At 51.6% G+C, this 15411-nt stretch overlaps 1 pseudogene; it reads right to left on the reverse strand.

Moving 5' to 3' along the window:
* Positions 1-3862: 3862 nt before the first annotated feature.
* LOC104542045 lies at positions 3863-4001 on the reverse strand (annotated as a pseudogene).
* Between the last annotated feature and the right edge of the window lie 11410 nt (positions 4002-15411).

Consider the following 15411-nt stretch of genomic DNA (forward strand, 5'->3'; position numbering starts at 1 on the left):
ACGTTCTGGGATTCTGTGATTCTGTGACCTGGCTGCAGCTGTCAGACCAGCAGGAGACACACAAGGCCGGTAAGCTCCTTCCCTGCAGGACACTGGCAGCGACGAGAAAGCATTCCTCAGAGATTTTCAGGCGTGCCACGGGGTGGATATATTTGGGATGAAGGCACCTGGCTCGGCTGGAGTGACACCCGCAGCTGCGGCACCGCTCAGCACAGGCAGCATCCTCCCGTCCTGCTCGCTGCTGCCCGCTCCACCAGTGCTGTGCAAAAACCGTCGTGCCAAGCTGTCCCCTGGCCACGGCCCACTGCTGAGCTAAAACCACACAGGGAAAATATCCACAAGTCATCAGCTCCTGCTGATGCATTTGTGGGTGAGTAGCCAGCAGCCCAACCCCTCCAGCAGCCCCAGCTCTGCCAGCAGTACTCCGTGTCCCCAAAATAGCCGCCCCAAGGGAGACCACAGCTAATCCCTTGGCTCAATCCCTGCGCCGATGAATCTGGACTGGGAATCGAAATAGCCAAGTTGATCTTTGAGGTAATCAAGTCGTGCACAGTTGAGCTCCCGGTCAAAGCAGCTCGGCCACAACCATGAAGCAGAGGAGCCCACGATGCAGCTCCCTGGTACATAAAGAAGACTCGTGTACCAAAGCCCATCAACTTTCCCTGAATGAACATGGCTAAGAAAGCCAGCAGAGCTCGCTGGTGTTAGACAAACCTTCTCTGAAAGTTGCTGCTTGTCCACATCCCCCAAGCCCAACCTCACCAAATACTCCTCATCCAGAGACCCCCTCCATTACAGCTGAATGCAGCGAAACCAGCAATGCAAGAGCTCGGTTAATACCTCTGAGGGTAGGATGGGAGGATAATCTGCAGCCTATAAATAGGATCAATAAGCCCCAATTACAAACTCTGCTCAGACAATTCATTTATCCAGATGTTCCCATCGTGTCATTCTCAATTGAGCAGTAAATGATGGGCCTAATGGGCATTTCCCGCTAAATGCCACATATGAGAAATCACAGCTCCAAACTCAATGGTGCTGATGCAAGCAACCTTCAAACATCTCTCCTCCTTGTTTCAAGCAGCAAAATTCCTTGGTTCGAGGGAAGCCATGGAGAGGAGACAAAGCTCTAGGAAGGTGTTTTATTTTCAGTTCCTTGTCTCACGCTTGGTGGAAGCCAAGTCCTTGCTCCTAAAGACAGAGGCGCGACCAGTCAGGCAATGCCACCCCATGCCCACTCCTGCTGGGACATGTCCTAACAGTACTTTTTCTCCTAAAAGGGTCTGGTAAATCCCAAGCACGCCCAGGGAGCAGGGGTGTTGAGCGAGGTGGCCATCCAAAACCCATATCCTTGCAGAGCAGCTTATTTACAGCAGTAGCTGAGCTATTTCTACCTGATTTTCCTCATGTCCTGAGAGCATAGGAGGCTCAGAGGAATGTAATCTCTTAAATAACCCGAGCCTTGTGCTTGCACAGAGCAAATGGACTCACGCAATCACATTAAACACTGCAAGTTTATCAACATTTCCTCCAAGGATAACAAGTTTAGTAGAAGCTACTCAGAAGACAAACATGATGCTGGAGAGACAGAACAAGCTCTTTAGTACACCTCTGCTTCCTGTGCAACGGCTCTGCCGAAGGTCTGGAGGAGGAGATGGATTGCATCTCATCAAGCTTGTAGATAGCACCAAACCAGGACCAAAGCACTGCCCCTGGGACACACTCAGCCCCTGCATGGGGACAGCCCAGGTTGGGGACAGCTCTGCTGGGATGGCCCCGGGGGTAAGAGCTCACCCCCAGCGCAGCTGGGAGACCCAGGGAGGTGGTTATCCCCTTCTCCTGCTGCTCATCACATCTGGATCACATCTGGATGCTGCCCCCAAAGGCACTGACAGAGGGGGACAGGTCCTGCGGAGTCCCCCAAGGCAGCTGGGGGCTGGAGCAGTGACAGCAGCCCTGGACGTTTTTCAGGACCAGATGAGGTTTCTCAGAACCAGAAAACCTCCCACCATCTTTCTGTTTCCTCTTCTTCCTCTCCATTTTGTCACCAATAAAGGGGAAGGCAAAGCCAAGCTGTCCTTTTCAAACACTCTCTAAATACATGTGTACGTTTGCATACACACATACATATAGATTTAAATTTGTAACAGAAGAAAGGGGCATGAAGCAGGAAATCAACCAAAACCTTACAAAACCTCTAAATTTTGTGCAAAACACTCCTGGCACTCAGCAACATCTGCTCCCAATTTCCAGCAGACCTCAATCCCCACTTGTGTCGCAAGAGCTCATTTTTGCTCACCTCTTTGCTCTCCCAGAGAAAGGCAACAACAAGGCTGTTGGATGCAGAGAGCCGGCTCAGAGTGGACAACGGGGTTTTATTTTCTCTTTTCAGGCCCTCACGCCAACACACGGACACCCCAGCCTGGTCTCTGCAACATCAGTCTAAACCACCTCGCCAGGAGAATGATTTATGCCACGGTGGTACCAAAAATTTCAGCTCTGCTGATTATAAATGGGAAAGATTCAAAGAAAGCACCATTCATTCAGGTGATTTGCAATCAGATAAATAAAAATAAAATGAAAAATGCCAAAAAAAGCAAAAAGAAATCCCACAGAGGAGCACGTTCCCCAGATGCACCATCCCTGCTCGCCCCGATGCCGCTGCGCTAAGTAGGGTTCCCTTATCACCCTCAGTACCCCCCAAAGATGCCACTGAGCACTCCACCAGGAAAGCAAACCACATCTCCAGTCCTCCTTAAGTCATAAATCACCGCTAATTCCCTGACACTGATTACAAACAGGAGGCTTAGCAGAAGGCTGCCATGCCGTACCACACCAGCCGCTCCCTCTAGTTGCTAAGAAAAATCAACACGCAACTTTTGGAAGCAGCAGGCGAGCCAGCAGGTCCAGTGGGACAGCCTGGGATTTTTCTCATAGGGTCAGAAAGTATCTCAGTGGGTTTTGGGGTTTTCATGCTGAGTTAGGGCATTTTGGACTGCCTGGAGAACCTGAGTGCTGAGAAAAAAAGAAAGATCTCATGGAAAATATGTCCAGCAAGCAGTGAGTCACCAGGAGAGGTAACAGAGCCGTGATGGGGAGCCCAATCTACTGCCTTATCAACACATCCATGTGCAGCAGACAGTGAGAAGTGCAGTCTCCTGCTGAGCTCTGCCACTGAGGCGTGTGGTTTCTTCATACAGACAAAACGGTGCTGATCAAGACAACCGTCCTGATTGCCAAACACTGCTTAGATTGGGCTCCTTGAAAGCCCAGAATGGTTGAGGTTGGAGAGGACCTCTGGAGGTCCACTTCATCTTGTCCAAATGCCCTTGCTCAAGCAGGGCCAAGCAGAGCTCATGACCACGCTGAGATGGCTTTTTAACATCTCCAAAGATGGAGACTGCACAACCTCTCTGGGCAACCTGTGCCAGTGCTCAGTCACTCTCACAGCAAAACAGTGCTTCCTGATGTTCAGAGGGAACCTCCCCTGGTTCAGTTTGTTCCTGTGCTTCAACCCACCTCACTGCCTGTCCGTTGAACCCACGCTTCACCAGCTTGTCTGTGAACATCTTGTGGGAGATGGTGTCAGAAGTCTCACTGAAGTCCAGGTAGACTGGACTCTGTCCACTGCTCTCCGCTTCAAGCCCACCTCATGGCTCCTCCAAAAGCAACTGAGATGGGGAGGCCCCTTCAGCTGGACCCAGCAGGGATGGAGCCAGGGCATCAGCAGCACTTGCAAAGTGGTGTGAAACAGCACATTTGTTCCCTGGCCCCCCCATGAAATAAAACCCCCAAATCAAAGTGGGGTGCAGGTGGTCCCAGGACACCAGGAAGCGAGGGGTGAGCAGAGGGCTCCACTTACCCCAGGGTCTCATCCCAGTCACACCAGAGCCGCTGCCCGATGCCCTCCATGCTGAGTTGGAACTGCTTCAGGCAGTAGTGGTGGATCATCCAGCTGTAGTCTGCCTCCTGGCACGCCGTCGCCGCAATGAAGTGATGGGCTGGAAGACATGCAAGGGGTGAGCGGGGTTAGGCCCTGCCACAGTGGGTCACGGCACAATGACAGCCCCCTGCCCCGCACTGCACGGTCCCTGTAGGTTTTTGTGCAGAGGGCATCTGCCAAAGCAAAGCTGGACCACAAAGCAACTCCCCTCTTAAGCAGCTTCTTCAAAATCTCCTTCTCAGGGTTTTATTTCCCTCTTACCCTGTAACATCATCCTCTGTTACCCTCCCAAGTGCCTGATGCTAGATAAATCACTCATTCAGAATATGCCAGGTTAGTCAAACATCAGTAAGGTCACAGATTTATTCTATGTTGATCACTTGACACACATCTTTGGACTTTAAATGCCCATTTTTTTGGTTTACAGAAAGAGTAAGGGTGTGGGGGAAGTTGGGGATAACCCCACGGCTCCCAGCCAGATCCCTGCTGCTCTGAGCAAAGCAGCCCTTAAAAATTATCAGCAAGATGCCACACTTGGAAACAAACACCCAGCTCCGATGGAGCACAGGGACAAGCGTGGTGAAACTGATCCCTGGCTGCACGGCGCCGATTTAATTCATCTCTAGGTATGTGTCCCTGACACAGGGTGCTTTCTGGTTTGGGACCAGAGGACGAAGAGATGCTGCTTGCTTCCTACGAGTCTGTGCACAACTAGAGCAATGTTGCTAGCGGGTGCAAAGGGAAAAGGACAGTAATGCTGCAAGGGGAAGAGGGAGCAGGCTCGAAGAAAAAGCCTTCCTAGGAATGATTTACTGAGCCTGGCTATAAATAATACCTTCCCCTTGGTCCCAAAGTGCCAGCTAGTGCCTCTGCAGCTCCTGGAGTACATTGCAGGCAGGCACCACATACCAGCTCTATTTTTTTGCTGTGCGTGAATAACTGCACCAAAGAGTGAGGCTTTATTTTTAGCTTATTTTCTAACAAAACAGAATTTAGCTACTTAGTTAGAAGTCTGCATGTGAATGCCATGTGACATCACCAGTGGCTCCTGCCCGGGGGGATGCCCTCCTTGAGCGGTCCCTCTGCAGCCCCCAAATCCTCAGAGTGCTTAGGTACCAGCATCCTATGGCAACAGGATGTTGAACTCGGAGTCTGCTGGGATATTTGGGTGGCGAGGGCTCCTTGACCCTTGGGCGAGGTTTCTGGATGGCTGCAGGGCTCCACGCTGCCCATCTCCACAGCAGCCACTTCAGTCCGGCTTGAGATGTGGCAACGTGAGTTATGAAGCCAAGGGAAGGTTGTTAAGGAGCAATAAACCCTCACGGCTGCAACAATAAAACTGAGTTTATCCTAATCTAAAGCTCTCCCCAAATGATACCAGCCAGGAGCTCACCCTACAGCATCTGCACAACACAACCTCAGCCACAGACAAGCCTTGCTCTGAAATGGGAAGGCCTGGGATACTGAAGCAAAGCGCCAAGCAAGGAGGAAGAGGAGGAGGGAAGGTGCAATAATTTTATGGGAGAGCTAGACTACAAATCTCAGTGCAGGCAGGCGTAGGGAGGATTGATGGCCTTCAAATCTGGATGACTTAAGTGAACAAGTGATGTGGCTGAGTGAGCAGTGGCATCCAAGGGACACCCAAGCACCTTGCAGCACTGCACCCATCACGCGGCTGGAGAAACAACTTGCAGAGAAAATGCCACCAGCGAATGCGTCAGGAGAGAAATGTATAAGGAGAGAAAGGAGAGCAGGGGAAGTGAACAGATTAACAAGCAGCCGGATGAGCAGCTGAGGGGAATGAGGAGCAAAGGAGGAAACGGAGCCAGGCAGAAATGAGAGAGACAAGCAAACCACAGAGAGAATTTGAAGAAGACAAAGCCGCTTTCAGAAACTCAAGAGCAACACAGCATGAGAAGAAAGAGAAGCAGAAGTTAACCAAGCACGGCCAGGCTGCCCTTTGCCTGACTTCACTCGTCCCTGCTCCGAATTAGTACAGATGAATCCAGAGACAAGTCATCACATGTACCATAAAAACAACTGTCCTTAGAGACGCCCAAAGATGACCACACAACTGCTCCTGCAGAACGGACCTAGAGGAAAACCTTGGGTGGAGAGAGGAACAGCACTGAATAAACCATGGGGATGAAGCAGCTGAGAACCACAAACTGGCTGCAATGCCTGCTTGAGTAGAAGCGAGCCACATATATCTGGTATTCTGCATAAAAATGAGGCCTGCTATTAAAAGAAAAAGGGAAAAACCCCACAAACCAAGTGGAAACAAAAACCCAGGGAGCTTTAAGCACTTGCCAATCCAAGCAGTTCAGAAGACACTGCTAGGTTGAACACGGCTGAGTACAGGTGTGGGCAGCCAGGAGAGAGCCAGTGCATGGGCCTCACCATCCCCGACTGCGTGACTCGTACACCGGTGCCTTGTTCCTGCCTCTTGTCTCAGCTCTGAGGGTCCTGCACAGCCACGTCACCTCCTTTCTTCCCCCCCAGCCTGGCAGCTCTTCGCAATGTTCTCCAGGAGCTCTGCCTTCCCCATCAGGGCTTGGCTCCTGCAGCGGTGGACGCTGCAGATGCCAACAGCCAAGGCTTGGCTTGAAGGCTGCAAGAAGCAGCGCAGAGGCCGTGCTCGTGGAAGACGTCTCCCCCACTGCATCTCCCACAGCTACACAGGGGGTCTGTCTGCAAATCCTTTTCCACAGGGGACTGGGGAAACCAGACCCATCAGCCACTGACAATCATTTCACGAGAACGCTTGGATTTTAACATCATAGAGGGCTCTTTTGTTTTATACATCAGAGGCAAAGAGCATCCAAGAGGAGCAAGGCTCAACGGAGCCTGTTGTGTAAATGCTGCAAGGCCGAAAAGCTCTTTTGTTTTCAGCTGGCTGTGGAGAATGGGCTTTAGCTTTAGATGCACATTTTAAGATCAATGCAAGGAGAAGCTCCTGCCATGTTTCATATGGTCCCCACCTAAACCCGTGAATATTTCCCTACTGCTTCCCGGATTTCCCCCAAATCCACACTGCAGGCTGGGGCAGGCTCAGGGTTAGTAACAACAGGGGGGGGAAAGAGGGAGGAATTTTTGTATCTCCTGGCTCTTATTCCAGAAGGCTTTTCTCCCCCCCTCAGCCTCACTGATGGAGGAGGTCTAAGCCAGCTGTAAATTACCAAGCTCCAGCGTGGTCACATCTCTGTACTTAACAGCATCCATTTGTGAAGGGTATAAGGAGCTCCTGAATAAATGAGCTCCCAGCTACACTAAGGCTGAGTGGCCTCTAAGAGCTTCCCTGTTGTGTGCCCTGAGCACTCCCATTGCCTTGGGAAAAATGGCATTGGGAGCTGTGGGAATGTGGTGGTCCCCTGGGAACATCCCACTGGAGCCATGTGGTACCTCCAAAGCCCTGCTTGGTCTTCAGGTACTTCACAGACATGGAGCAAGGGATTATCTCCATCTCCCCATGCTTCCCCAGCCCATCCATCCATCCATACTGGTGATACCAGTGTGAGCTGTCAAAAATTCGTCCGTACAGCACATGGGCATGCTACCTCCTGCGTGCATCTTATGCTTAAAGGAGGCACCATCTGACACGGTGTTTAAGGTGGTGTGAGAACCTGTGTGACTGTTGATGAACGCCCTCCCCTGCCGAGAGGAGCAGTGATTGCCTGTTCAAAGACGTCACTTTAAGGATCCTTAATTTGCCTCCTCACAGGGAACATCAGAAGACTGGTGGTGAGGAAGTGATTGGGATTTTTCAGGCAGCCCAGATCCTCTTGATTGCCCTGGGATTGACATCCTGGAGAGTCCCAGCAAATATCTGCCAGGGCTGAGCTTCCCGAGAGTTAGCTGTACAAAACCCAAATCGCACATGTATTTCAGCAGAAAAACTGTTGGCCCTGAACTGTTACAAAATTTTTGGGAAAGTAACTGGACTTTCCTCCGTGGCACTTCTTACAGCTGGGGTCTGGGCCAAGAACTCTGGGTTCACAGCTCCAGAAACATCTCAGTGGACACCACGTCTTCCTTCTCCTCCTGCCCTTGCTGCAGAGCCCACACACTTGCCATGGTGATGGTTTACCACCGGAAAGCCCTGAGCTTTCTCTGCTAGAAAAGTTCTGCATTTCACATCACCGCCCCCTCTGTGTAATTCTTTGCTCTCTGGCCATTTTCTCCTCACTTTTCTGGGACTTCTCGGGCTCATCTTGCTGGGACGTGCAGCCAACCCAAGCAAGAGGCAGAGGCAGGGAGGACCGTGGAGCCTGAGAACAGAGGTGCATTTTGGGCTGGCACAGCACAGGTCAAAGCCATGCCTGCGCTGATGGACTCGGCTCCCAGGCATCACGACGGGGCCTGTCAGTATTTTTTGCAAGCTTTGCTGTCTCAGCCCTCTGGCATTTGACCTCTGGATGCTGCCCACGATATGTGTATGCAAGGAATATACGGAAAGTTTGGGGCAGTGAGTCCCAAGTAAGGCAGTCTCATTTTTGGGGAGATCCTACCAAGGTGGACTTACACACTGTGTCCTTCCGGGCTTGCTGTGGTTCTCCAAACAGGCAGCCCTAAGCCATCAGCCATGTTGCTCCTGTAGATGAAGGCTCCTCACCCAGCACCTGGACTGTACTCCCTGCTTGCAAGAAGGAAGCCCTTGATGAAGGCTCTTACATAGGATGGGAAGTGGAGCCATCCTAATCCATGAACCCTTTCAGTAGCACCCACTGGGTGCTGTTGGAGAGGCTGCCAGACCCACTCAGCATGGCTGTAGCTCACTGCTATTCAGCGAAGAGGAGAGCTTGACTCCCCCAAACCTATGACACCCCGTGATGGTGCTGCATGAAGGATGAAACTATTTGACTGCACGTGCAGAGCAGTCACTAGACCATCCCGGCTGCAGTTGGACCAGCAGGGTTTTTTTGGTGGAAACTATTCAGAGCTTCACAGCAAAGAGCAGAAACTAGCCAGTTATTCATCTGAAAGCTTAGAGGTCTAATTAAACCCCAAGAGATTGCAGATAATTGCAAAGTGACACTCATAGCAGGGCTGGCAATGAACAAGCCATGCAAGCTAAACCCTGCAAACCTCTGGGCTCAAAGAACAATCCTCCCAGAACCTTCTCCTGGGCTTCTCCCAAATGCTGTGACCTCCCCTGTGAAATAATTAGCTCTCTCAACAAGCCCAAGATGAAACCAGTCTGTTTTCCCCTCCTTTTCTGTGTGGTTATTTGCTCTGTTTTATCAAGAACAAGTCTCATGGTTTGGACCCAGTTGCAAAATAAACCCATCAAGAGCTAGAAATCTGGAGCTCATTTGCTGAGCGTGCTTCCAGCCTTGCCTTTGCCACGTCCCCTTCTAGCAGGAAGAATCCTGCCCCAGCAGGTACCAACCCAGGAGACTCAACCAGGGAAAGCCCAGCCGGACAGCCTGCTGCGTGCTGCCAAATCGGATACTCAGTGGGGAGCGATGGTGGGAAGGAGATGGTCGCTTGTGGCTATCCCCAAACCTGATTTTGTCCCATTCTCTCATGGCCAGTATCTCCTGGCTACATCGGACTCACCACCATCAGGGACACTTGCTCTGGCAACAAAAACCTCCAGTAGGGACCACAGCCCCATGTCCCAGCTGGAGGTACCGCATGGCTGCGGGAGAGCGGGTTTCGAGGACGGGGATTCTGCAGGCACAGGCCTGGGAAGCCTCGAAAGCCACTCTGTACACAGGCAGCACACGTTCATTAGCCTCACCCTGTCTCATTTTGCTTTTCAACCCTTCCCTTCATGTTGGGACTCACATCTACAAACACACCAGCCAAGCTGGTCCTCACCAAGTGCATTTCTCAGCATCTTCCCTTTCACTCACTAGAGCTGCCACATGAGCTGCTATTTCATAACTCAACATAATTAAGCTCCAGTTTTCATCTTAAACCTGGTGAGGATATGGTACACACCCTGTCATGGCTTTAGCACCTTTGGGAGCACCCCTGGGTCATGTCAGAGTGAGACTCCTCCCAGCACCCCAGTACTCTGCCTGTATTGAAGCATGAAGCTGAGGGAAGGATCAGACTCAGCCCAAAACATCTCATCTAAAACACACATGGGAGGGCAGGGAGAGGACATGGGGGTCTGGAGGGAGAAGATGAGCGTGAAAAACATCCTGGTTTGCAGCCAAAATGTGGAAAACTTTGGGGGAGGGTGGTCACTTTGTTGACTCAAAGCCAACAATCCAGCCCCGCTGGAGGCGGCAGATGCTTTCATGGGGGACAGAGCAAGTGCTCACAGGACTAAAAATAAACCCACTGCTCCCAGCAGCACTTGCACATAAAGGGCTGGGCTGGGCTGTGGCTGGCACCCGCAAACTGCCAACACAGGAACTGGTGGCACAGCTGCAGACCTGCCCCAGGGGTCTCCCTGACTGCCTGCTTGTACCCATCCACACCTCCTCCCACGTCTCATTTTGTGCTCCTCAGATAAACCTGCACTGGGCACAGGGAGGCATTTCCAGCCTGCTGCTTCAAACGTAGCCTCTGACTCCCATGGTGGCATTAGAAAGCCAGATGTTTTCTCCAAAAAAACAGGCTGAGCCCCAACAGATGGACAAGCCTGGCACTGGGGACCAACCTCCTCTGCAGCTTGCCCACCCAAGGAGCAACTTCCATATCAGGCTCTGGAAGAAACCCATGGGGTACAGCTCCAGATAGGGCTTAAAAACCACACCACTGCACTGAAGCTGAGGAAGCTCAGGTCTTGCGCAGGAAACCTCATGCACGAGAAACATGAGAGAGAGGAAGAGAGAGGGGAAGTCACTCATGCCAGCTGGGGAGAAGCACGAAGAAAGGCACAACTGCTCCTTCCAGCATCTGCAGTCCTGTAACCCCTGGGAAGGGTCCAGTATCCCCTGCTTAAAAATGTACCTCCTGCTGCTCAGCAAAATCTTCAGAGCTTGCAAACGCTCTCTTGGTTCACCAGGAAAAAAAAATGAAGCTGATGCTTAGCAAATGTGTGACCTCCCCACCACCTTCAGCTGGAGCTGGGGGGCTGAAAACTGCGGATGTTGGTGTTGGGGAAAAACAAGGTGGCTTGGCTCAACAATATTCATTTATCTATCAGAAAGGAGGGAGCCATCCGCTAACACCTCTGCTTGCTGACAGCCTGGGATGTGCCCTCGCAGCCAAACGAAACCTCCGAGCCCTGGCAGGGATGCTATTTCTGTCCTGGTTTTGCACAGGGAATGTATTTTTAAAGCCTTCCCTCCCTGCCCAGCTGGATCAGGCCCCAAGCTGCTGCGATCCGGCAGTGGCTCCTGGGGTTGTCAGGGCTGTGCAGCAGCTTGGGAAGAGTGGGATGGACAGAGGCACTTGAACTTTGCAGGCAATTGTGGAGGAGACAGAGACCCACCTCCTTTTCAAGCAGCCTGCCCAAGCACCACCACCAGCACAGGATCATCCCATCCCGTCTTCATCTCTTCCCATCCTCATCTCTTCCCATGAAGGCTTGAGCCCAACGTTTCCCCAGGCAGCTCCTTTGGTCCCCTCCTCTTCGTGCCTTTTGTAAAGCATTTGGAGATGCAAAAAAGCCATAATCATTATTTAACAGGCAGAAAAGGAGCCCACAGCCACCTACTCACCAGGCCTACAGCTGCAAGACCTATGCTGCTGCCACCTCCAACCCAATAAATTTGGCCAAGAAAAACAGATGATATATAGCACTTCAAGCATCTCAAAAAATTCATTTATTAATGTATGATTGCATGAGCTGCTGCCGCTTTTTTCACAGCAAAGCCTCAGGTTCCTCTCACCCAGTTTAGGGACCTCAAAAATACACGGAGGTGTTTGAAGACCTTGTAGAGATGCTCCTATTTCCCAGTCACTGTAGGGATGCAGGAGCCTGGCCAGTCCATGCGAAGAGCCCACCGTGCCCACCAGCAACCTGCAGGCACGCAGCTGGAGCCAGGCTCGGGGATGTCAGAACAAGCAGGGACTCACTGGCCGAACAAGGAGAGACTCACTGGCTGCCCAAAGCAGTCACCCACCACCTTGTTCAAGGTGTGAAGGGCATTTCACATCCTAGCTGCATTAACTCAGAGAGCTGCTCTGCCCCATACCTGCTCCCTGATGCTTCTGGAGCATCTCCGGGTCACAAAACAAGGCAGCCTCCCCTACCTGTTGCATGCTTACTCGCTCAGTGTGTTGTGACACTGTCCCTTAATCCATGGGATTTTCTTTCCCAGTGTACCCATTCAGAATGCAAAGAGGGAATTCATGGAATTCGGTGGTTTTCACATGCTGAAAGGGAACGGGAATTTTTCAACATGCCACGTAGTCCCTGTGCACCACGGGTTGTGGAGGCAGAGAAGACACTAGGAGGTGACAGAAACATCTGCCCATGCCCCAAAACTCGGAAAGGCTGATTCCAGGATGTCCTGAACATGCTGCCACCGCTCACTTTGGGGAAGAAGGAGCATACCCCTTCCCTGCCTCCCCTCTGCCCCAGGGGGCTGCAGATGGAGCAGCAGAAGGAAACCACCTGGCTCCTACTTGAACAGAGTGGTCTATATGCACAGTACAGACACAATGACAAAGCACGGCTGGAGCTCCCCAGTGAAGTCTGTGGATGGAGGGCTCATCCTGTATTTCACCTGACCAACAGCTTCACTGCTGTGAAGCCACAAAAGCTCTCAAAGGAGTTAAGGACTTGGGAAAATTAGATGGGAAAGAAGTCACTCAGGCTGAGGGGTAAAAAAAGCCCCATGGCAGGGAAAGAAAATGTTAATTGAAAAGAGACAGGGCTAGGAAAGCTCAATTTTAGGAAATCAGATGTTCCCCTTTTTCAGGGATGTGGTTTTTCATCCACGTAGTTGTGGCTTTGCTCATGCTGCTCTGGGGAGCAAGCTGCAGGCTCTGCAGTCCCGTGGGCCTCCCCCAAGGCTCCCCAGGTCTGTGCACTGCATCTTCCTCCCTCTGAGCTTGCTCACAAAACAGCCTCCCTCGGCCCCAGATAAATATTTGGCAGCTAATTCCACTAAATCCCCGTAAAATGAGACCTCCGCCAAATATACTGTGACGGGAGATGTCGTGGCTTAAGTGCCAAGCCAGTGGCAGCAGCAGTAGTGAGGGTCAGTGTAAAACCTTGCTGGCTTGCGATAGCAGAATCAGTAGAGAAAGTCAGTCCCTGCTGGGCTGGGCTGGGGACTGTCCCCTGTTTGGGACCTGGCCACATGAGAAGCTTGGGCAGCAGATGCCTTCCAAAGAGGCCAAAGACTTCCACATCGTTCACAGGAGTGGAACCAGTGAGCGGGCAGCACTTTGCAAAAGCCAGGCTAGAAGCAGCATCACGATGCTCCAGAAACACCGCTGAGGATAAACGTCACCAGCCATGAAGACTTATTTACAGTAAAAGGCACTAACAGGTCAAACAGAAACAAGCGGATCACAAATCAGCAGCAGCTCCAGCTCAGCTGTCCACCAGCAGCCGGACACAGCTCTCGGCACGAACGCCCGCCCAGTGACCACAGCAGCCCCGTACAGGCATGCTGCGTTTCCCCATCCTCTCCTTGCACCTACAAACCGGGCACGCAGCACCAAAGTGCTGCCCGTGACAAATCTCTGCCTACTTTTGTTGGCGGCCCGTTGATCATTCAATAAATGCACTGTCTATGACTTACTCTGAAGCAATACTGGGCACCGTGTTTTTACCAAAGCAAGTTGCACTTGAGCACTGCAACTGCTTTTCTCTGGCCATGAAGAACAGAGCAGCTCTGGTCCCTGCTCGCTGAAGCCAGCACTCAGATCCCACTGCCCCATCCTGGCTCTGTGGCCCCACAAGGAGCGGGGCTGTAGTTTGCTCTGCTCTGCCCGACAATCGGCTCCATAGCAAGGTCCCTAATTAGGGCCACTTTACGAGTGGCAGGCTCAGTACCTCCTTGCTGCATCCCGGTTCTCGCTGCCTGCCGAAGGGATGAGAGGATAACAGAGATTGCCCCACCGGGCCCCTCAGGGACCTGCACCTGCCCTGCCAGCTGTGGTGGCTGCTTCCCCACGGGACAAGGGACCTGGCCTGAAGCACCTTTCAGAGATAACCCCACTTGTCCCTGGGCACTGGTGGTCCTGCTACAAGAGGTGGGATCCTCTGCACCCAGGGCAGCAGCTCTGCAGGGAGGAAAAAATTTGGGTGACTGACATTGACCTAGTCTGGGTGATCCTGCTCTGGCAGGGGAGTTGAACTGGATGAGCTTTCGAGGTCCCTTCCAACTCCTGATATTCTGTGGTTAAACCACTGTGGCCTTTAGCCTCCCCATGCGGGGCTTCACCTGCCCTCCTCTGGCCATAATGCTGCCCGCCTCCTGCTCAGCAAAGCTCCTGCCCTGCTGTCCCCCGGCCCACGGGTGATCCGTGCTGTGGGTCCCCAAACTCACAGCCTAGCCTGAGTGGAAACCCTGACCACAGAGTAACAAAAATACAATAAAATCCGCTGGTTGAAAGTGTCCTGCCCCATCAGCTTAATGAAGCACTTGTTTGGAAGAAAAAAAAACAACACAAAAAAAAACCAAAAGAGGAGAGGGAGGAGAGGGAGGAGAGGGAGGAGAGGGAGGAGAGGGAGGAGAGGGAGGAGAGGGAGGAGAGGGAGGAGAGGGAGGAGAGGGAGGAGAGGGAGGAGAGGAGAGGAGAGGAGAAACTGCCAAACAGGCGTTGTTTTCAGGCAGCTGGCTCCTACCTCAACTTCAACAAATAATTCACTAGCAGTTATTTTTACTCAGTTTATTTTATGCCCTCTTGCAATGCTTGGGATAACTATTTATAAATGGTACCAAAAGCTCAAACGCCCCCATGCTAGCAAAACCTAAGTGACTACAGATCATCAAAGTACCAGCTTGATGGATAAACCACTACCTTCCTTTGCAGGTGCAACAGGATGCCAAAATCACAACCTCAGATATCCTTTTGGGTTTCATGAGTATGGTCAGCTGTACACAAAATATCTCATTAGTGCTGGCTGGAGAAAAAGCTATCTATTTATTTTGCTGTGTGTAATAAAATGAAGGGGTATAACATCCCAGCAGCAAGGTCCTGCTGGGTGAAGTCCCTCTTTTCTACACCGAGTTGACAAATCAGATTAAAGACATTTATGTTCCGTGTGGAAAGGACAACTGCAGCTCTCCTAAATATTAAAGTGATTGATTTTCTGAGGGTTTGAGGGATTTAAGAAACACAGAAATGGCTTTGGGATGATGTAAGGCTTCCAAAGCACCAAATTACTGCAAGATACAGCAACTCACAAAAGTATCAAATGTTGGCCTCAGAAAACACAGAAAACAGCTTCCCCAGCCCCTCCTGCCATGCTCAGAAGGCGCTCAGGTAGCACAGATATTGCTGCACTCTGTGGTTCTTCTTCCAAATACAATATTCAACAGAGCACCTCAGGAAGCAGCTTTTCTGCACCTAGAACATACCAGCCAAGCCCTCCCGACATAAAG

This window comes from Mesitornis unicolor, unplaced genomic scaffold (genome assembly GCF_000695765.1).
Source record: "Mesitornis unicolor isolate BGI_N332 unplaced genomic scaffold, ASM69576v1 scaffold1556, whole genome shotgun sequence".
Taxonomy (NCBI): Eukaryota; Metazoa; Chordata; class Aves; order Mesitornithiformes; family Mesitornithidae; genus Mesitornis; species Mesitornis unicolor.